The following is an 18011-nucleotide window of genomic DNA, read 5'->3' on the forward strand; positions in this document are numbered from 1 at the left end:
TATTTAAGAGGAAACAGGTTCAGAGTGATAAATGACTTATCTATCCATTGTCACATAGCTAATAAGTTTTAGAGGCAGGACTTGAAGAGAAGTCTTTCTGATTCCAAGTCTAGCAAAGATGCTCAAGGCTCCCTTATCTTAAAAATATCTTCTTTAATAGCTCCTCAAACCACTACCCCAACTTTCTTCTTGCTTCTATGGCTCAACAATCAAAAAGATCAGTTCATGTTAAAGGGTAGTCCACACTCACCTACACTACCATCCACTCACAACTCAGCCCCTTACAATTTGACATCTGATGTCATAACTCAGTAGAAACTGTTCTTTCAAAGGTAACAAATGACCTCTTAATTGACAAAGCCAATTGCATTTTTTAAAAAGTCTTCATCCTCCTTAATTTTTACTGTGTGTGTATAGGTTCTACCACCATACCCACAACTCTGTTCTTTATACTGCATTCTCTCCTATCTCTTTAATACTTTTACGGACTTTCTTTCTCCTCCTGCATTCTAAATGTAGCCTTCCCCAAGGTTTTTGCTTGATTTTCTTCTCTAACAACAACAAAATATTATATTACAGTAATAAAATTTTAGTATATTTATTATTATTATCATTTAGCATCTTTTCTAGAACACTTCTGAAACTACAACAGCTATTACCTTGGTTCTAGGGCACTCTGTGGGAGGCTACTCCTGAAACTATAGCTCACAAGCTGTCATTGGTGTCCTTCTGATTAATATCCAGTCAATAGACAATTAGCTAAAGGTATTAAAGGTACTAAAGGTACTAAAATTTACTAATTTTACTAAATACTAAATAAATACTAAAATCTACTAGAGCATAGTAAAATAATAGTAGCTACAAAACATTCCCCCATGAACCTGGGGTACATTATCTCTCAAATACAAATATCATCCATGAGAAGAATAGGCTCAAATTTAGAACATGATACATACATGTAGCAAGGTCCACTCAAAACTCTTGGTACTGCAGGGACTGCAAGTCTTTTTCACTGAGTTCCCCTTGGATGCAGCAACTCTGCTGGACTGGTTGTTTAGCTAGGTTCTTAGGGTCTGTTCCTCTTTACACATAGCTCTTTTCTCTTCTTCCGGGGGCTTTGTTCCTCTAAGTTATTTTCTCTTTTGAATGACTACCTTTACCTATGCTTGTCTGTTTCTTTCTTTGTTCTCTCAGTTGTGCCATGAACTCTCTCAAATTGCTAGATATGGTTTTTCCTTCTGGGTAAGTCTCTGTGAGACATTGTGGATGATAGTGAGGAGGGGGAGGAGAGAGAAATTTTCTTCTTTTCTCCCTTGCAGGGTCTCCTCCAAAGGTCCCCTCCCTTCCCCTGCCCAAACTGAACGCCTGTCCTTAGGGCTTTGCTATATAAGTACAGCAAAGGCATGTCAAATTTTTGCTTCCTTTAATTTCATCGGAGAAATTTTTTTTTTATACGTCATGAAAGGATCAGGACATAGACACACCTTTACAGTTAAACGCCCCATTTAATTCCTTGTGATTACATTCTAGGCCTGCTGAGATGAGGGAGGGGGTAGTTTAAAGATAAATGCCCTACAATGATAACTCACGTTTATGTGATGGTTTAAGGTTTACAAAGCACCTTCCTCATAAAAATCTCATGAAGAAGGTACACTACTGATTTTGCAGATGTGGAAACTGAAGCATCCAAAGTCAGACTGTATGGTGCCAAAGTGGATCCTTTCTTTGAATACATACTACTCAATCTTTTGAGATCCTTAACAGTGGTTGGAAGGAAAGACATGGAACAATAGTAGCTTGATAGTGTAATAGAATCTAGAGAAGGTCTTTTTGCAATAGAACTATTTTTAATGGTGTATCTTTCCATCTTGTCCTGTTGTATTTTTTTCTTCTCTTTACTCCCACCTCCCTCTTTACAATGAGAAGTTAGTAGAAGAAAGGGAGTGAAGAAAGGGGTAGAAGAAAGTGAAGGGGTCTGTTTTCTCCCTATTGCAGCTTTTCTCTTTCTCTTGTCTCTGATTCTACCAGGTTTTTTGCTCTTTCTTCTTTTCCTTTTAATCTTCCTTCTATTTACCTCCCTCCAACTTTTGAATTTATTTGGTTTGTGACTATTCCTCCACCTATCTTGCCCTCCTTTTTAGACTCCTTTCTATTCTTCTCTTGTCCCTGTACTCTTCCATTTCCCTTTTTAGTTCAATGAATTTCTATACAAAAATATCTTTGTGTGAGATGTATGGGTTAATCGGGTGGGGAGGGGGTATGTGCAATTGTGTTCCATCTTCCTTTATCCAACTCAGGTAAAAGTGAGGTTGATGGGATGTCCATTCCCTCTACCCCTTCCTCTAGGACCATATACTATTTATTTTTGTTTTTATTTTATTTTTTATTTTAAACTTAAATACTAAATATGAAAAGAAAAAATGTTGCCATGTGCACAGGAGAACATAAGAGAAGAGTCAATATAAAGCAACACATTTCCATTTCAAGAAAACCTATATAATAAATAGTACACATATAATATGACACATTATTTTCAAAGCTTTTATTTGCTTCCTTGTATGTGTTCTTTTGTCCTCTGCTGTGTATTTTTTACTTTATATTCTCCCTCCTCCTCAAGAAGGCTACAATTAAGCATGGATATATATGTATATGCATATATATTTATATGTATGTAGGTATATGCATATATGTACACATATACATATAGACATACATATACATAGGTATCCATAAAGGTATACACATATATATACACATACACTCAAAAATATATACATAAGACTCCATTATGCTTATTTCCACTTGTCATCTATTTCTTGTAGGTGGATAGCATCTCCCTTTATAAGTCCAAGTCTTTCCATGTTTTTCTAAATCTAACAGCTCATCATTTCCTACACCACAACAATATTCTGATCCAGTCACATTCTATATGGGACACTGTCTATGAGAGTTTTCTCCCCAAATTTTCTGCATTCCCTATATTCTTGTCTACATAGGTTTTATTTATACAGGAAATTTTAAATTTAAAATAATCAAAATCATCCATTTTATATTTCAACACTGCTCTCACCTTATAATATGGTTTAAAGTCTGATACTACTGAATCTAGTTTCTTCACATCTTTTCCTCCTGGTTTCCTTGAAATTCTTGACCCTCTGCTCTTCCAAATGAACCCTGTTATTATTTTTTCTGACTCAGTAAGATAAATTTTTTAGTAATTTAACTGGGATAGTGTGTCGGTCGCGCCGTGCACTCTCCTCCTATAAGGAGCAGGCTGCCAAGGTCATACTTACCAGTCTTCGGAGCCCACCCGGATAAACACAGAGACGAGCCAATCAGGAGGTGCAAACACTCGAACTTTATTCAGAGGCCATCACAGCAAGGCCAAGCAGGAAAGCAAGAGCAAGAGAGCAGGAGCAAGAGAGAGCAAGCTCTGACCCCTACTGCCCCTATATACCTTCCTAGCACCTCCTCCTCAGCCCACCTACCAGTGAATGATTGTAGGATCAAATACCAGAAGGAGATGTCTGGGGTTAGCGCTGCACCAAGGGAGAGGATGTGACACAGGAGGCTAGGCCCGGATACAGGAAGGAGACGTCTGGGGTTAGCGCTGCACCTAGGGAGAGGACTAGACAAAGGGAGCTCATTCTCTGCCGTCCCACTCCCACGTGGCACAGCCCCCTGCCTCAGGAGCATGTGCTCCGGCTACTTCCCCATATCCTGTTCCTTCCCCAGTTCACCACAACTCCACATGACACAGCCCCCTGCCTCGGGAGCGTGAGCTCCGGTTACTTCCTAATATCTTGTCCCTGCCCCAACTTGCCACAACCCCCACATGGCACGTAGCCAACATCAGACAATCCCTCACAGGATAGTATCATATCAATAGGTCAGTTAAGTAAACTAGTCATTTTAAGAAATTATATTAGCTTTACCTACCCATGTGCAATAAATATTACTTCAGTTATTTAGATCTAACTGAGTTTGTGTAAAAGGTGTTTTGTATTTATATTCACATAGTTCTTGTGTCTGTTTTGGCAGGTATACTCTCATATTTTTTCAAATATAGTAGTCATTTTTTGCATGTATGTGAAGCAATAGTAATTTTCCTCCCCTTCTTCTTACTTTATTTCCCTGTATAGTCCTCTGTTTGTCCAATTTTGTCTTCTTCTAAAACCATTAAAAAGAATAAAACCATCCACAGATGCTCTGCCATTTTAACCTTTCTTTATGAACCTTAAAAATATTAGGATGCTGAGTGTTCATTTGTTTCTTATCCCCCTATTAACATGTAAACAATTGATCTTCACATATTTTCTTTCAATTAAACAAATATATGTGCCATTCTGTTTCTCTTGGCATTTGTATTTCCATTTCAAAATGTTTGCTGAGTTCTGGACTTTTCATCAGGAATACTTAAAAATCTTCTATTACATTAAAGATCCATTTCCCCCATTTTTGGATTATACTTAATTTTGCTGGCTAGGTTATCCTTGGTTATAAATCATTATTTCCTGCCTTTTGGAAGATGACATCCCAAGCCCTCCTCTTCTTTATGTGGTGGCTGCCAAGTCTTGTGTAATCTTTATCATTGTTCCTTGGTATTTGAACTCCTTTTTGGCTGCCTGAAATATTTTTTCTTTGATTTGGAAGTTCTGTATTTTGGCTTTTGTGAATTATTTTGGGGTTTCTTTCAAGAAGTGACCAGTATTCTTTTTATTTTCACTTTGCTCTCTTCCTCTAAGAATTTGAGGCAGTTTTAACTGAAAATTTCTTAAAATATGGTACCCAAACTTTTTTATGACTATATTTTTCAGATAATCTGATAATTTTTAGGTTGTTTCTTGACCTGTTTTCCAGGTCAGCTGTTTTCAAGATTATATTTCTTAGATTTTCTTCTTTTTTCAATTTTTGGTTTTGTTTTCATGTTTCTTTTTATCTTATTGAGTTGTTTTCTGGCTTATTCTAATTTTCAGAACATTCAGTGCTTGAGTGAGTTTTCAGAGAATTAACTTTCTTGTCATCCTTTCTTCTCCGGCCTGTCCATTCTGTATTTCTTATTTCATTTCCTCCAAGTACTTCTGCAGTCCTTGTGTCCAGAACATTTTTTTTTCCTCCAAGGTTTTACCTGGAATTATTCTAGAGTCACTATCCTCTTTGAAGTTTATCCCCTGAGAATCTTAAGTGTTTCCTCATACTGTTTAGCGTTTTCTTTGGTTTATTTAAGGTGGGGAGGAGGGGAGCTGTGCTGGTAATTGAATGGTGTAGGCAGGGCCTGTGTGATCCTGAGGTAGTCAGCCAAACTAGAATTCTCCTTCAGGGTATTCTGGGATGGCTCCAGCATTGAACTCTACATAGGCCTCTCTTGACATAGAGCTGTAAAACTTCACTCCATTATAAGTCCTTTCCAGGGTCATTCCCCCTGCTGCATGATCCAGGGACTACTCCCATGTTAGGTCTTCTTGGCAGGCCTCAGGAACCAATTCTGCCCAGTGCCCATCTCCCTCAACTAGGCTTGGGCCACTTATGCAACACTAGACCCCATTGTTTTCATCTATGACTGCTTTTGTACTTGGCTGGAGATAGACTAGGGGACCACTAAGGCTTGGGCTTCTCCAGGCTCTGACTAGATCGGAGGGCTCCACTGGACTCACCAGATTGGCCTGAGGATGCTCCCCCTAGACTTGGGCTCAGGCAACCATCCAAGCATTTGGACTGGGCTGAGCTTTTGTGCTATCTGGCCAAAGTCTCTTTCAAGACCTCAGGGAAGATTCCAGAGCTAAGCTCAGACAGGGAGTGCAGGAACAGCCTGGAAGGCTCCAAGACTTTCCTGAGCTCTACCCTCAGCTTTTTGCCTTACACCTGTATTGGCATGTCTATCCTGGACTCTCCACAGCACTCCAGGGGTCCCCCTGTGGATTCCTGGATTGGGGTGAGGGTGGGGCTTGCCAGACTTTATTCTTTCTGTCTTTTAGTAGAATTCTGCATCTCTAAGACCCAATGAAGTGTCTATAGGCTATTGGGAATCCTTAGCAATCATAAAGGGTAAGTGACTTGTTCATAGTCACGTGGCTAATAAGTGGAAGAGCCTCAGTCTTCTAATTTTAAATCCTGAGCTTCTCCATTATACTATACCGATTATATTTATTCTTATCATATTTATATTTGTCTGTTTATAGTCAATGATTCCCTTGGGCAGTGGAAACAATATTGGACCTAAAATCAGGATTATATTTGCAAATCAAAACGTGTTGCAAACATTAGTGTTATATAAATGTCATTTAGATAACTCCCATTTTAAAATATTTTGTCCCAGCCTTTCTTCTGAGTTTCAGTTCCATGTTTGCTACTGCCTGCTGGATAGCTTCACCTAAACATGCTGATGTCCTTCCAACTCTAGATGTCTCAAGACAAACTCATCATCTGCCCCCTCAAAAACTGCCTTGAGACCTTCTGTCTTTCTATTAAGCATCATTGTCTTCAGACTGAAAATTTAAGTGTCATTTTGGACTTTTCCCTTGTCCATCATGTTACCTCCCCCGTCCCTGGACTACACCAGGTTGAGGGTAACTGATTGCCAGTGAGTTAGTGGAGTGTCTACCCCAAGCACGTGAAGATTTCCCCTGGTGGAATGGGCAGATAAGAACAATTTGTTCCAATGGCCATGAAGGCAGGTGACGCAGGCGCTGTAGAGTACTTAGAGCTTGGTCAGACATCGAAGATGCCAAGGTCATCCACTGCATCCCTGGCCATCACTAGTCATCTTGACTTTTGTTCTGCCACTGGACTTGGATGACTCTGAAAGAGAGTGAGGCTGATGACTTTGGGCAACTTTGCTTCACTTAAATCCAATTCATGTTTAAGTCAAGACATCATTATGTGATGTCATCAGTCCTATTTAAAAACAAAAGGTGAATAAGTGCCTAGCACATGGTAAGAATTTAATAAATGCTTATTGACTGACTAGTTGCCAAGTGTATTTATTCCTTTTCTGAAACATCTCTTGAACCAGTCCCCTTTTTCTTTCTTTCTTTCTTTTTTTTTTTAGGCAATTGGGGTTAAGTGACTTGCCCAGGGTCACACATCTAGTAAGTGTCAAGTGTTTGGTCTGAGGCCGGATTTGAACTCAGGTCCTCCTGACTTCAGGGTTGGTGCTCTATCCACTGTGCCACCTAGTTGCCCCTCAGTCCCCTTTTTCTATTCCTACTCAATCAACTTTGATTACAATAATATAGTGCCTCTCCTTTGAATTATTGCAATAGTTGTGATTATTGTATGCTACCGATCTTCATACCTCCAGGTTTTTTTTTCTCAGCTTTAATTAATCCTGAACACATCTGACAATCTAATTTTTATATTATAGGATTATAGATTTAGAGATGGAAGGGACTTCAGGTACCTTGAAGTTCTACTCTTTTATTATGCAGATGAGAAAACTGAGGTCTGTAGTGGTTAAGTTACCAGCCCAAGTTTACACAAATAATAATTAACAGAGCCAGTTTTAAAACCTAGGACCTCAGATTCTAAAGCCCTTTCTACTATATCATACTGCCTCTTAAGGAAGTGAGGCCCTGATGAAACTATATGAATATTCAAGTGGACCTCATCAATTTGGAAGGCCCCTGTAATAACACAGATCATAGCCCATTCATTTTGCCCATTCTTCGCAACTTTCTCCCCTAAGTTTGCCATGGGAGCTTCACCAAATGTCTTTGAGTTAACAGTGAAATGATAAAGATGTTGAAAATTGTTGAAAATCTCTTGGGAAAGCCTACCTGTTCCCTAATATTACTCTGCTTTTGATTTGTTATGTATAGATAGGAGAGTAGGTTAATATTTATTGATGTTCTCTCAGTCACCATTTTTGGATATTAATAAGGTCCCAAATCTTTTCAATGCCTTTAGTGTCTTAACTTCCTTCAGATACTTTATACATCAGTCTCTCATTAAAATTATCTTGCCTCTACCACAAATCTCTCTAAACCCTTGATCCCATCCTGCTATTCTTTTTAGTGACATTTCTGCCTTCTTTTTAAGTACATCTGGGACTGTGATGTTAGGGTCTAAGTGTGGCTATTCCACTGTCCTTAATGGAGAAAACAGTTTCTTAAAATCAGTTTTGAAGGTTTTTTCACTTTTTCTTCTGTTTGCAATCTTCCTTCCCTTTTTTGTCATTGAGTGATCTTACAATGACCTTCTCAAACTATCTTTAAACTGGTTTTGTCCTTCATTGCTTCTTTCTGCTTTATGTGTCCATACTGCTCATTATCATTCATCATCTCCTCCATTAGAATATAAGCTTCTTAAGGTCTTGAGGACCATGCATGTTTTTGCTTTTTCTTTATATCCCCAGAATTTAGCACAGTGCCTGGCACATACATAGTCAGTGTTTAATAAAGATTTATTAACTTAGTGATTAAAAGTCCTTTTTCATAAGATTTTACAAATGGGTGTATATTCTAAATTGGTGTTCTCTTTGGCATTCATTTCTCTATTTGTCAAGCAAGTCATGTGTTTGCTGACTAAGGTGTTTTCCGTGCTCTTTCCATTTACTTGTTATAGTAATTAATTTATGTTAGTGAAGCTTCTGGATAAAATGATTAAAGTTGGTGTAGGTGTTATTTCTGTTCTCTATTTCTCAGTTTTGGTTTTCAATTATTTATTGAAATAGTTTAGCTGTTTTAATTGTACAACATATTTTTCTTCATTTTTATTTTATTTTACTAGTTCTAGTTTTAGCTCTGAAGAATTAGGCTCTGATGTCAGATAGTTAACTCAGATAATTCACATCAAGAATAAGTCTCTTGTCTATTCAAATGTAATCTATTTTGTTCTTCTTGGTATTATGAGAGGAAAATCCACACTCACTAGGAGGGAATGGAACAGTTTACGTTGGAAACAGTCCTGGGTATAGAGTTAGATGACCTTTGTTCAAATCTTGCCATTGGTATTTACTGCCTGTGAGACATATTGGGGCAGGGAGACAGAAGCAGTAAAGTCTACATGGCTCCAGACTTGGAAGGGGTCTGGGAGACCCTCTGGTCTGACCTCTTCATCTTACAGTTGAGGAAACAGCAGGAAACTAGGTAACTTGCTTAAGATCACGCAGGTAATAAGGATCAGAGGCAGAAGATTTAAACTGAAGCCCCCTGATTCCAGAGCAATGTTCTTTCTACTGTAGGAACAGAGAGGAGGGGATAAATGTAAGGCATATTGTAGAGGTAGATTCAACAGAACTTGGTAACTGATTGCATGTGGGGAATGAGGGAGTAACAGAAATAGCACAAAGGTTTTGAACGTGGTAGGACTATGAAATCAGTACTCACATTATATATCACTTTGTGGTTTAAAAGTACTTGCCTCACAACAGCCTTGCAAAATATTTAATGAAATTATTCATAACCTCTTTTTACCAAGAGAAAATAAGTGACTTACCATGGTCACATAGTAAGCATCAGAATCTGAATTCGAACCAGATCTTTCGTGTTTTGTTGTACAAAGTCAGAAGGAGGAACAAGTGTTTGGAGAAAGCAAATATTCTTAGTTTTCAATAAGCTGAGTGCCAGGAACCTTTCTCAAACTTTGCATAGCATGGTGTGAAGTGCCTGGGTTAAAATTCTGATTCTGGCACAGTCACAACCTCTCTGAAGTTAAGTTTTGCAGTGCCAACCATAACACATAGGAAATGCTCAATAAACATCTGTGCATTGATAATATTTATTTTTTATTATGTTGATGTTAGATGTATTAGTGATTATTTGCCTTTTGTAGAGAGTTTAAAATGTCATGTCAGTATTCTTTTGACTAATTTCATTTCATTGATTATACAGCAGCTCATGTGGAAGTTTATTATGTCAAGATTAAATTTTGCTAGCAAAAAAAAAAAAAGATCATTGTCCAGGTACAACACATTAATTTCTTTGGTTTGTTCTTATTTGTTAGATAATTTAGTTTTAAATAGCAAGTGGCTATGACATTTTTGATGTTAGCTTTCAGGCAAGTTGTGTATTCTACCATGTTCTAGGGAAAACAAATCATATTTCTGTGTTTTGTTGGGTGATATTTTTTTCTTCAAAGTTTTAATGGGAAAACAAAGCAGGTTACTGTTACTGTTTGCCTCTCTTTCTATGCCAATTGAGGAATTACCTCGAAACCCTTCTCCTCTTGCCTCAAAGAAGATGAGGTGTTAATCTGATTAAATGTATTTTTTTTCTTTTTGCAGCTTTTAGCCCAGGGACATGGTCCTTAAAGTGACCAAAATTCATAGCTGATTACTGCTGGAATGGACCCAGAAGATCACCTAGTGCAATCCCCTTGTTTTCTAAAGAAACTGAAGCCCAAGAAGTCCAAGTAATTTGCACCCTCAGGGGCAGGGGTCTTAAATCTAGGTCAACTGAATCCTAGTACTGATGTTACCTCCATTCTCTCCTATTATCTTCACAGAAGGAAAGAACCTTGTTTGGGCTTCTGTTTCCTCGGTACTAAACAAATGTTTTGCCTGTGGGTTGATATATGCTACTGAAATGGAAGTGCTAAACAGATTAGGCAGAATTTCCTTTTCTTCCTTTTCAGTGTTCACTATAAGCACATAATTGTTTTTAAGTTAATTGGCTCAGATGCTACATTGTTACTTTGGAAGATCAATCTTTTTTTTTCTCCAGTTCTATCCCTTTGCTTTAACAAAAAAAAAAAAAAAATCAGCTCCTACTCCCTAGATGTTCAACAGGCTATCTACTTATCCCCTTAGCTCCCTGATAGGGAGAATAAATTAACTTCATGTTATGGCTGCTATTAATATATTCATGTTATATTGTCTTGGCCTCTGAGTTATGGGTAACCGTCTGTCTTGAATGGTGCATCATAACAGTTGTATAACCTCTTTTGAGCATTGCAGCAGCCTTAAATTTGGAAATGTGTTGTGGAGTGAGGGAGTGGGGGTGGGGGAGTGGAAAGGAAAAAGACATGAGTGTAGGCTTTGAAAAAGGAGGCTGTTTTCAGGTGTTCCCATAGTATTTTGCTTTGCACCTCATTTTGCACATTATTGGGATCTCTATTTGTGACTTCTAAGCTCTATGAACACAAGGGTTATCTCTTATCCAGTCTTTGTATCTTCCACCTCCTACCCCCCACACTCAGCATATAGTATAGTGCTCTGTAAAATGTAGAACAGTAAGAAATATTTTTAAATGACTGAAAGGTTCTTTCTCCTAGGGTATACTTTTTTTTTGTTTCATTTTGTTTTGGTTCAGACTGTAGTATCATTGACTTCAGAACTACTACTCTTAGAACTGCAGTTACAATAAGACTTAGAGTCTTATTGATTAGTCTGAGGCCACTAAATATGCCCTGAATGTGAATATGCACTGAATATGAATGTGACATGCTAGTAATTAGGTCACACAGCCAGGATGTGTCAGAGGTGAGAAGGGAAACCAAATCTTCCTGAATCCAAGGCCAGCTCTCTGATCCACTATGCCAACCCTTTCATTAACAAAAGAACAAAGAACATCACTTACAGAGTTTGAATTGAAAACATCCTATGAATGGCATTTTGTGAATAACAATGGTATTTGTATTCTGATAAGGCACTTTATACTCTTCAAAAATTTGTTTTATATAGATCCATGATTTTATTGATGTTAGAGCAACAACTTGTGGGTGACCTATAGTCTTGTGGAGTTTCCTGGGTCACTGAAATGTGAAACATCTTGATCATAATCACATAGCTAGTATATGTCAGAGGCAGGATCTGAACCCAAGTCTTCTTGTTAGGCACAGCTAGGTGGTACAGTGGATAGAGTTCTGGGCCTACAGTCAGGAAGATCCAAGTTCAAATTCAGCCTCAGACATTTACTAGCTATGTGACCCTGGAGAAGTTACTTAACCTCTGTTTGCCTCAGTTTCCTCATTGGTAAAGTGAGGATAATAATAGCACCTCTCTCCCAGGGTTGTTATGAGGATAAAATGAGAGAATAGTTGTAAAGTGCTTAGCATAGTGCCTGGCACTATACAAATGTTTGATATAGTACTGTAGCCATTGCTTCTGCTAATGATTCTTGATGCCAATACCAGCAGCACTTAATCCACTGTAGAGCATTAGCTCTGTTCAAAATATTTTGACATACATAGTTTTGTTTGACCATCACTCTTGAGGTAGGCAGAATGGATATCGTTCTACCCAAATGATAGAACTGAGGCCCAAATAGGTGACCTGCTCAAGGTTACACAGTAAATAAATGTCAGACCTAGTATTTAAACTGAGCTCTTTATGCTGCATTAAGAAAAGTCCCCTTGATCAAATTAAAATCCACAGACCTAATCGTGAAATTTTGAACTGGCAGCACTTTAGAGACCCAATACTTCTTTGAAATTGGACATCTTTTCCCTCCATTGTGACTCAAAACCAATGCCTCCAGTGAGACCTCATTGGGAAGTTTTTGGTAGTTACCTAAGAGGAAACTTAGGGTGACACAATAGTTTTTAGTATTCCTATGTAGCAGTTTACTGAGCTATATTCTTTATGAGATCTGCAACTTCTCATCCTCATTTGTAGAGCAATACTCATACTATATCTCAAGCTTGATTTTTAACCAAATTACGAGGATGCTAACTATATTAAATAATCTCATTATGAGATTGGACCTATATTGGTGAAGTATTAAAATAATAGAATTTTAAAACTCGTGGTCCTTTACAAAACTCTTTAGAGACATCATCTTTGACTCTCAGGAAAACCTTAGGAAATAGATATAGTTTATAGGTTTTTATAGCTGAAGAAATGAAAAATCTTCAGGAGTCATCTGAGATAATCTAGGCCAATTCCCTCATTTAGCAGATGAGAAAACTAACACCCAAAAAGGTATTAAGTATCTTGGTCAAGTTGGTACCACCAAGATGGTGGTAAAGCTGAGACTAGAACCCGGATCTCTTGATGCTCAGTATAGCACTTCCCACTATTACATTTTGCATTCATCATATTTGTTTGGATCCTGCGTAATGGACTCATGAATCAAAAAACTTGGAATCAACATTATAAGCCCAATTGGCAAAGATGCTAATGCAAAAAAGAACATAGAGCTTGTGATCAAGTTTATATCTTTGACCTATGTAAATATCAGGCTCCCTCAGCCTGCTGCTTTTCCTAGCTACATATTTTCAGGAAAGCAAGTATGGTTATGAAGAGAAGATTGAAATTGGTTGCCATTCTCCTGGGTTCTGCTCATTGACCTCTCTGTACTTCCTCATATATAAACACATTTATAAATACATTCTGTGACCTCAGGCAACTACAGGTTGGTGGCTGCTACTTGGAGATGCCCAGAGAGATGCAGGAATTTAAAGGGTGCAGCAAGTCAGCACCTCATGGAAATCATAACTACAGTCAAGAATCTAGGCTAGGTTAGGAGTTGGACCTTTGTGTGAGATTGATTAAAAAAAAATAATCTAGGCTAGAATGGAGAGCCCAAGCAGGAGCTCAAGCTGGAGAACCAAGTTGATTATGCTTGTCATGTCTTGGCAACATGAGGTTATTATCCAGATTATTAGAGCAATGGGTCACAGTGTCATGAAAAATGTAGAATCTAAACAAAAGATCTGGCATTTATACAATTCTCTTAGATTTGCAAATTTTTTTTTACAAATATTATCTCACTTTATCTTCACATTTTATCTTCCTGGGAAGTATTATTATCTCCATTTTACAGATGAGGAAACAGGCAGACTGAGGCTAAGAAACTCACCCAAATCACACTGTTAGTAAGTATATGAGATAGAATTTGAACTCAGGCTGTCCTAACTCTATGCACTGGGCCACCTAGCTGCCTAGTGGCCAGATTCTCCAAATACTTTCCCTTCATCCTCCACAGATTGTATTAATTTTATCTTTAACTTTTTTCTAATTTCTTGCTCTAAGCCCTAGAACACTATAAAAGCCTTCTTATTGAAATTCACTGTAATGTGAAAGAGGTAAATCTAACCATCCATACTGGAAAAAGAAAGCAGATGAAACCTTAAATAACAACATGCAACACAACAAACATTTATTAAGTTCTTAGTATGTGTAAGATGCTATGCTGGGTACTGGGGATACAAAAACAAAAAGGAATAGTCCCTGTCTTTAGACTTGGATTCAACTGGATATGTAGTTGGATAGGCAATCTGGTTTGTTTGTTGTGTGGTATCAGTAGAGGGTCTGACAGAGAAACAATTAGCTGTGCCCAGAATTGAATAGACTATTTGACTGGGCTGCATTTGAAAAACTGCATAATTATTTCAGAATCACAGAATATCAGAGGTGAAAGGGATTTCAAAGGCTATCTTGTGCAACTTATACTCAAATGAGATTTCCCTGTATAACTTCCCTGAGTAGTCATGTAGTCTTTGCTTTAAGACTAGTAGTGAGGAGGATAATGTTACCTTCCAAAGAAGCTCATTGCATTTTTGAATAGTTCTGATTGTTACAGAGTTCTTCCTTAGATCAAAATCTGTCTTCTGAAATTTCTAATTTTTTCCTAGTTCTATATGTGAAGGCAGTTATCGTGTTCTCCCCAAGTACTGCCTTCTCTAGGATTTTTGTTGTTCAGTTGTGTCTAAGTCTTTGTGACCCCATTTGAGGTTTTATTGGCAAACTCTTTGTGACCCCAAGTGGGGGTTTTTTTGCAAAGATACTGGAGTGGTTTTGCCATTTTCTTTTCCAGCTGATTTTACAGATGAGGAAACTGAGGTAAATAGGGTTAAGTGACTTGCCTGGGGTCACACAACTAGTAAGTGTCTGAGACCAGATTTGAACCCTGGAAGAGGATTCTTCCTGACTCTAAGGCCAGTGCTCTATCCACTGAGTCACTTAGCTCCTCCTCTCTTTAGGATAAGTACCCTCAATACCAGCAATCAATCCTCATATGGCATGTTCTTAAAATTCCTCAATATCCTGATTGTCTTTATCTGTAAATTCTTATCAATGTCCTTACAAAATTGTGGCACCAAAACCTGGATGTTTCATTCCAGGTCAGAATACATTAATACTATCAGTTCCTTTGTTCTGGATGTAATGGTTCTGTTAATGTAGTCTAAAATCACATTTGCTTCTGTTAGTGCAGTCTAAGATCACATTTCTTTAAGCTATTATGTCACATTGACTCCTGTTGAATTTACTAAACTCCCAGATATGAAAGGCACATTTGTCTTACTGTGCCTTCTCTGTCTTGTTCTTGGGAAGTTGACTTTTTGATTTCCAAATGATGAGCCATGGATGGAAAAGGCATCCATGCAAAAGTTAATATTTAAATTCATTTGTAATATCTTATGAAGAAGGATACTGACAATTATGAGCAGTAAGCTCACACAAAAGAGAGAAGCAGGGGAAATAAAACTGGTTTAAAGAAAGCTTGGCAAGATATCCAAGTAATCAGTCATCCCAAGGGCATCTAAGGACAAAAATGGGATGGGACAATAAAAAGAAGAAAATGGAAAAGATTTGTAAAAAATGATTATGATGTTTTTATCCATTAAGGATAGTGGAACCACTACACTTAGATCCCACACAGTCCTGTGTGTTCTTAGAAGGGAGGTAGAAATGGTACTGAAGAAAATAGAGACAAGAAAAGCAGCTGGATTGGACTAAATGTCTAATCAGATCAGATCAGTGCTAGAGAGCACACAGTTGTGAGATCACTAAGGGACGAATGTACATGTATCTGAAGCAGTGGAAAATTGGAAAAAAGGCATTGGATAAACTTAGGACTTAAATAATAATGAAATAAGGCAACTGAGCCACTATAGACAACTATTACCCCATTGCCTACTCCTCCATCTCGATACAGTTGTTGTGAGAGTCATATCTCCTAGTGCCTGTACTATGTTAGGAGAAAGCAGGGAAGGCCTCCAGTTTGTTGGGTGGACCCCCTGTGGCACACTTATGAGAGGAGATGGCAAGAATGGCATAGGATGGGCAGGCATGGATGAGTTTGGATCTGCACCTTTGGAGGTAACCTCCAAAGCAGTCTAGTCACAGATGGATTCGGGTAAATCCATGGAAAACAAAACAAAAAGACTATTAAGTGAGAAAGTGGGTCAGTGGAGAGGTTAGGGGAGAGGATGAGGAGTTAAGAGGAAAGGGTTAAAGGCCACATTCTTTTCTCTTTTTTTAAATTCTTAATTTAATGAACACCACACTCCCCACCCCAAAGAAATAATTTCTATTTATAAAGTTAAATAAAAGAATTGAGTTTTGTAAGTATATAATATAACATCATTTTCAAAGCTATCCTATTTATCTGTTTCCCTCCTGAGGATTTCTTTTAAGTGTTTTTTACCCAAACAGATGTCATGGTACATAAGGAATAGAGATATGGAGATAGAATATCTTTGCTTGGGCTACTGTTTAGAAGGGTGCTAAGGTTGCCAGCCTTTGTTTTGAAGGGTGCCGAGATTCTACAACTTAGTCACATCATATTACAGAGCAAATGGATTAGTGGAGTGGGCAAGTTATCAGAGTATGCTGACCTTGAATTCATTATAGGCTATAACAGGTCAAACCTTCCCCTCCCCCACCCCCATACTCATGTTGTTGTTGTTCAATCGTTTCAGTCATGTCCAATTCTTTGTGACCCCCAGTGGGGTTTTCTTGGCAAAAATGCTGGAATGGTTTTGCCATTTTCTTCTCCAGTTCATTCTACAGATGAAGAACTGAGGCAAACAGGGTTAAGTGACTTGCCCAGGATCACACAGCTAGTTAGTGTCTGAGGCCAGATTTGAACTCAGGAAAATGAGTCTTCCTGACTCCAGGCCTGGAACTCTATCCACTGTGCCACTGAATATCCATAAATAACCTCAAAGGCAGAAAGCAATTGGCTAATACTTTGGGCTTCCCAATTTTGATGAGAGAAAAGTGAGTTGGGGTGGTAGGCTTGTGTGTGGAGGGGGTAGGTCTAAGAATGTCTCTGGTGCTATCTGGTAAACATGGCAGGCTTTTAGTCCCTTTCAACACATTAGAAGAAAACAAAGTGGGATGTACATTATGAGACCTGCCCTGAAAAGCCAAGTCCTCTGCCTCTTCCTTAATTTGGAACATGTTGTCCATTTCTCTCTCCTTTTGGTGGAAACACAAAACTCTTGAGCTCTTGCCTTTCCACACATGCACTGAGAATAAGAGAAAGTTGGAAGCTTCTAGCTTTTGCTTTCTGATCAGAGTTTACCTTTAGTTTCTCCAGCTTGCTAAGTCTTTGATGTCCTAAATTCCAGGTCCTACCTGCCTAGACTTAATATACCTTCTTGATCCTTCCAGCCTTGTTTGGCTTTGCTGGACATAATCACTTGATGCACAGACTCATGCATGGTACCTACCTAGTATTTCCACCCTCTTCTAAGTCCTCTAGAACTTGACTACTTGCCTGCTAGACCTAAGCTATCTGTTGGAGTCATCTTGAGCTTTCTCATTTCCAATGCTAGCCCTTCTAATATAACTCTTCCTTACTGCTATCTATGCCTTGGCAGAATCATAGATATCTTACATGTCAGACTCATAGAATCAAGGGACAAGTTTCTGCGTGCAGGGAAAACCCAGACACAAAAACACTTTGTGTCTCATTGAAGAATCTGGCAGTGAAACTGACCCCATGAGATATCTAAATGGAATGCCCTGGATTTCCTATCCATGTTGTAGTAACTGGCAACTCATAAATTTAGCTTTAAAATACATTTTTGGTAAAATAATCCAGGAAGCTCTTATTTTATTGGAGAAAAGATTGTTTTTAAACCTAAATTATCTTAAGCATGATCTTATCTTGATAATATTTCTTTAACTAATTATAAAATGTGAATAAATGAAGTGTTGATTTATATGAAGAAAAATGTTTGAATTTTTTCAGCATAAAACCTAAATTCTAAAGAGGAATTTTCAATGATAATTTACCTGGGGATATATTTTCTCTGTCCTACTCAATTTGTCTCCTCAATTTCACAAAGTCATTCCGTTATCAAATGAGCACCCTAAAGTTACATAATAACACTGTAAC

The sequence above is a fragment of the Vombatus ursinus genome, unplaced genomic scaffold (genome assembly GCF_900497805.2).
Source record: "Vombatus ursinus unplaced genomic scaffold, bare-nosed wombat genome assembly UNPS02012082.1, whole genome shotgun sequence".
NCBI lineage: Eukaryota > Metazoa > Chordata > Mammalia > Diprotodontia > Vombatidae > Vombatus > Vombatus ursinus.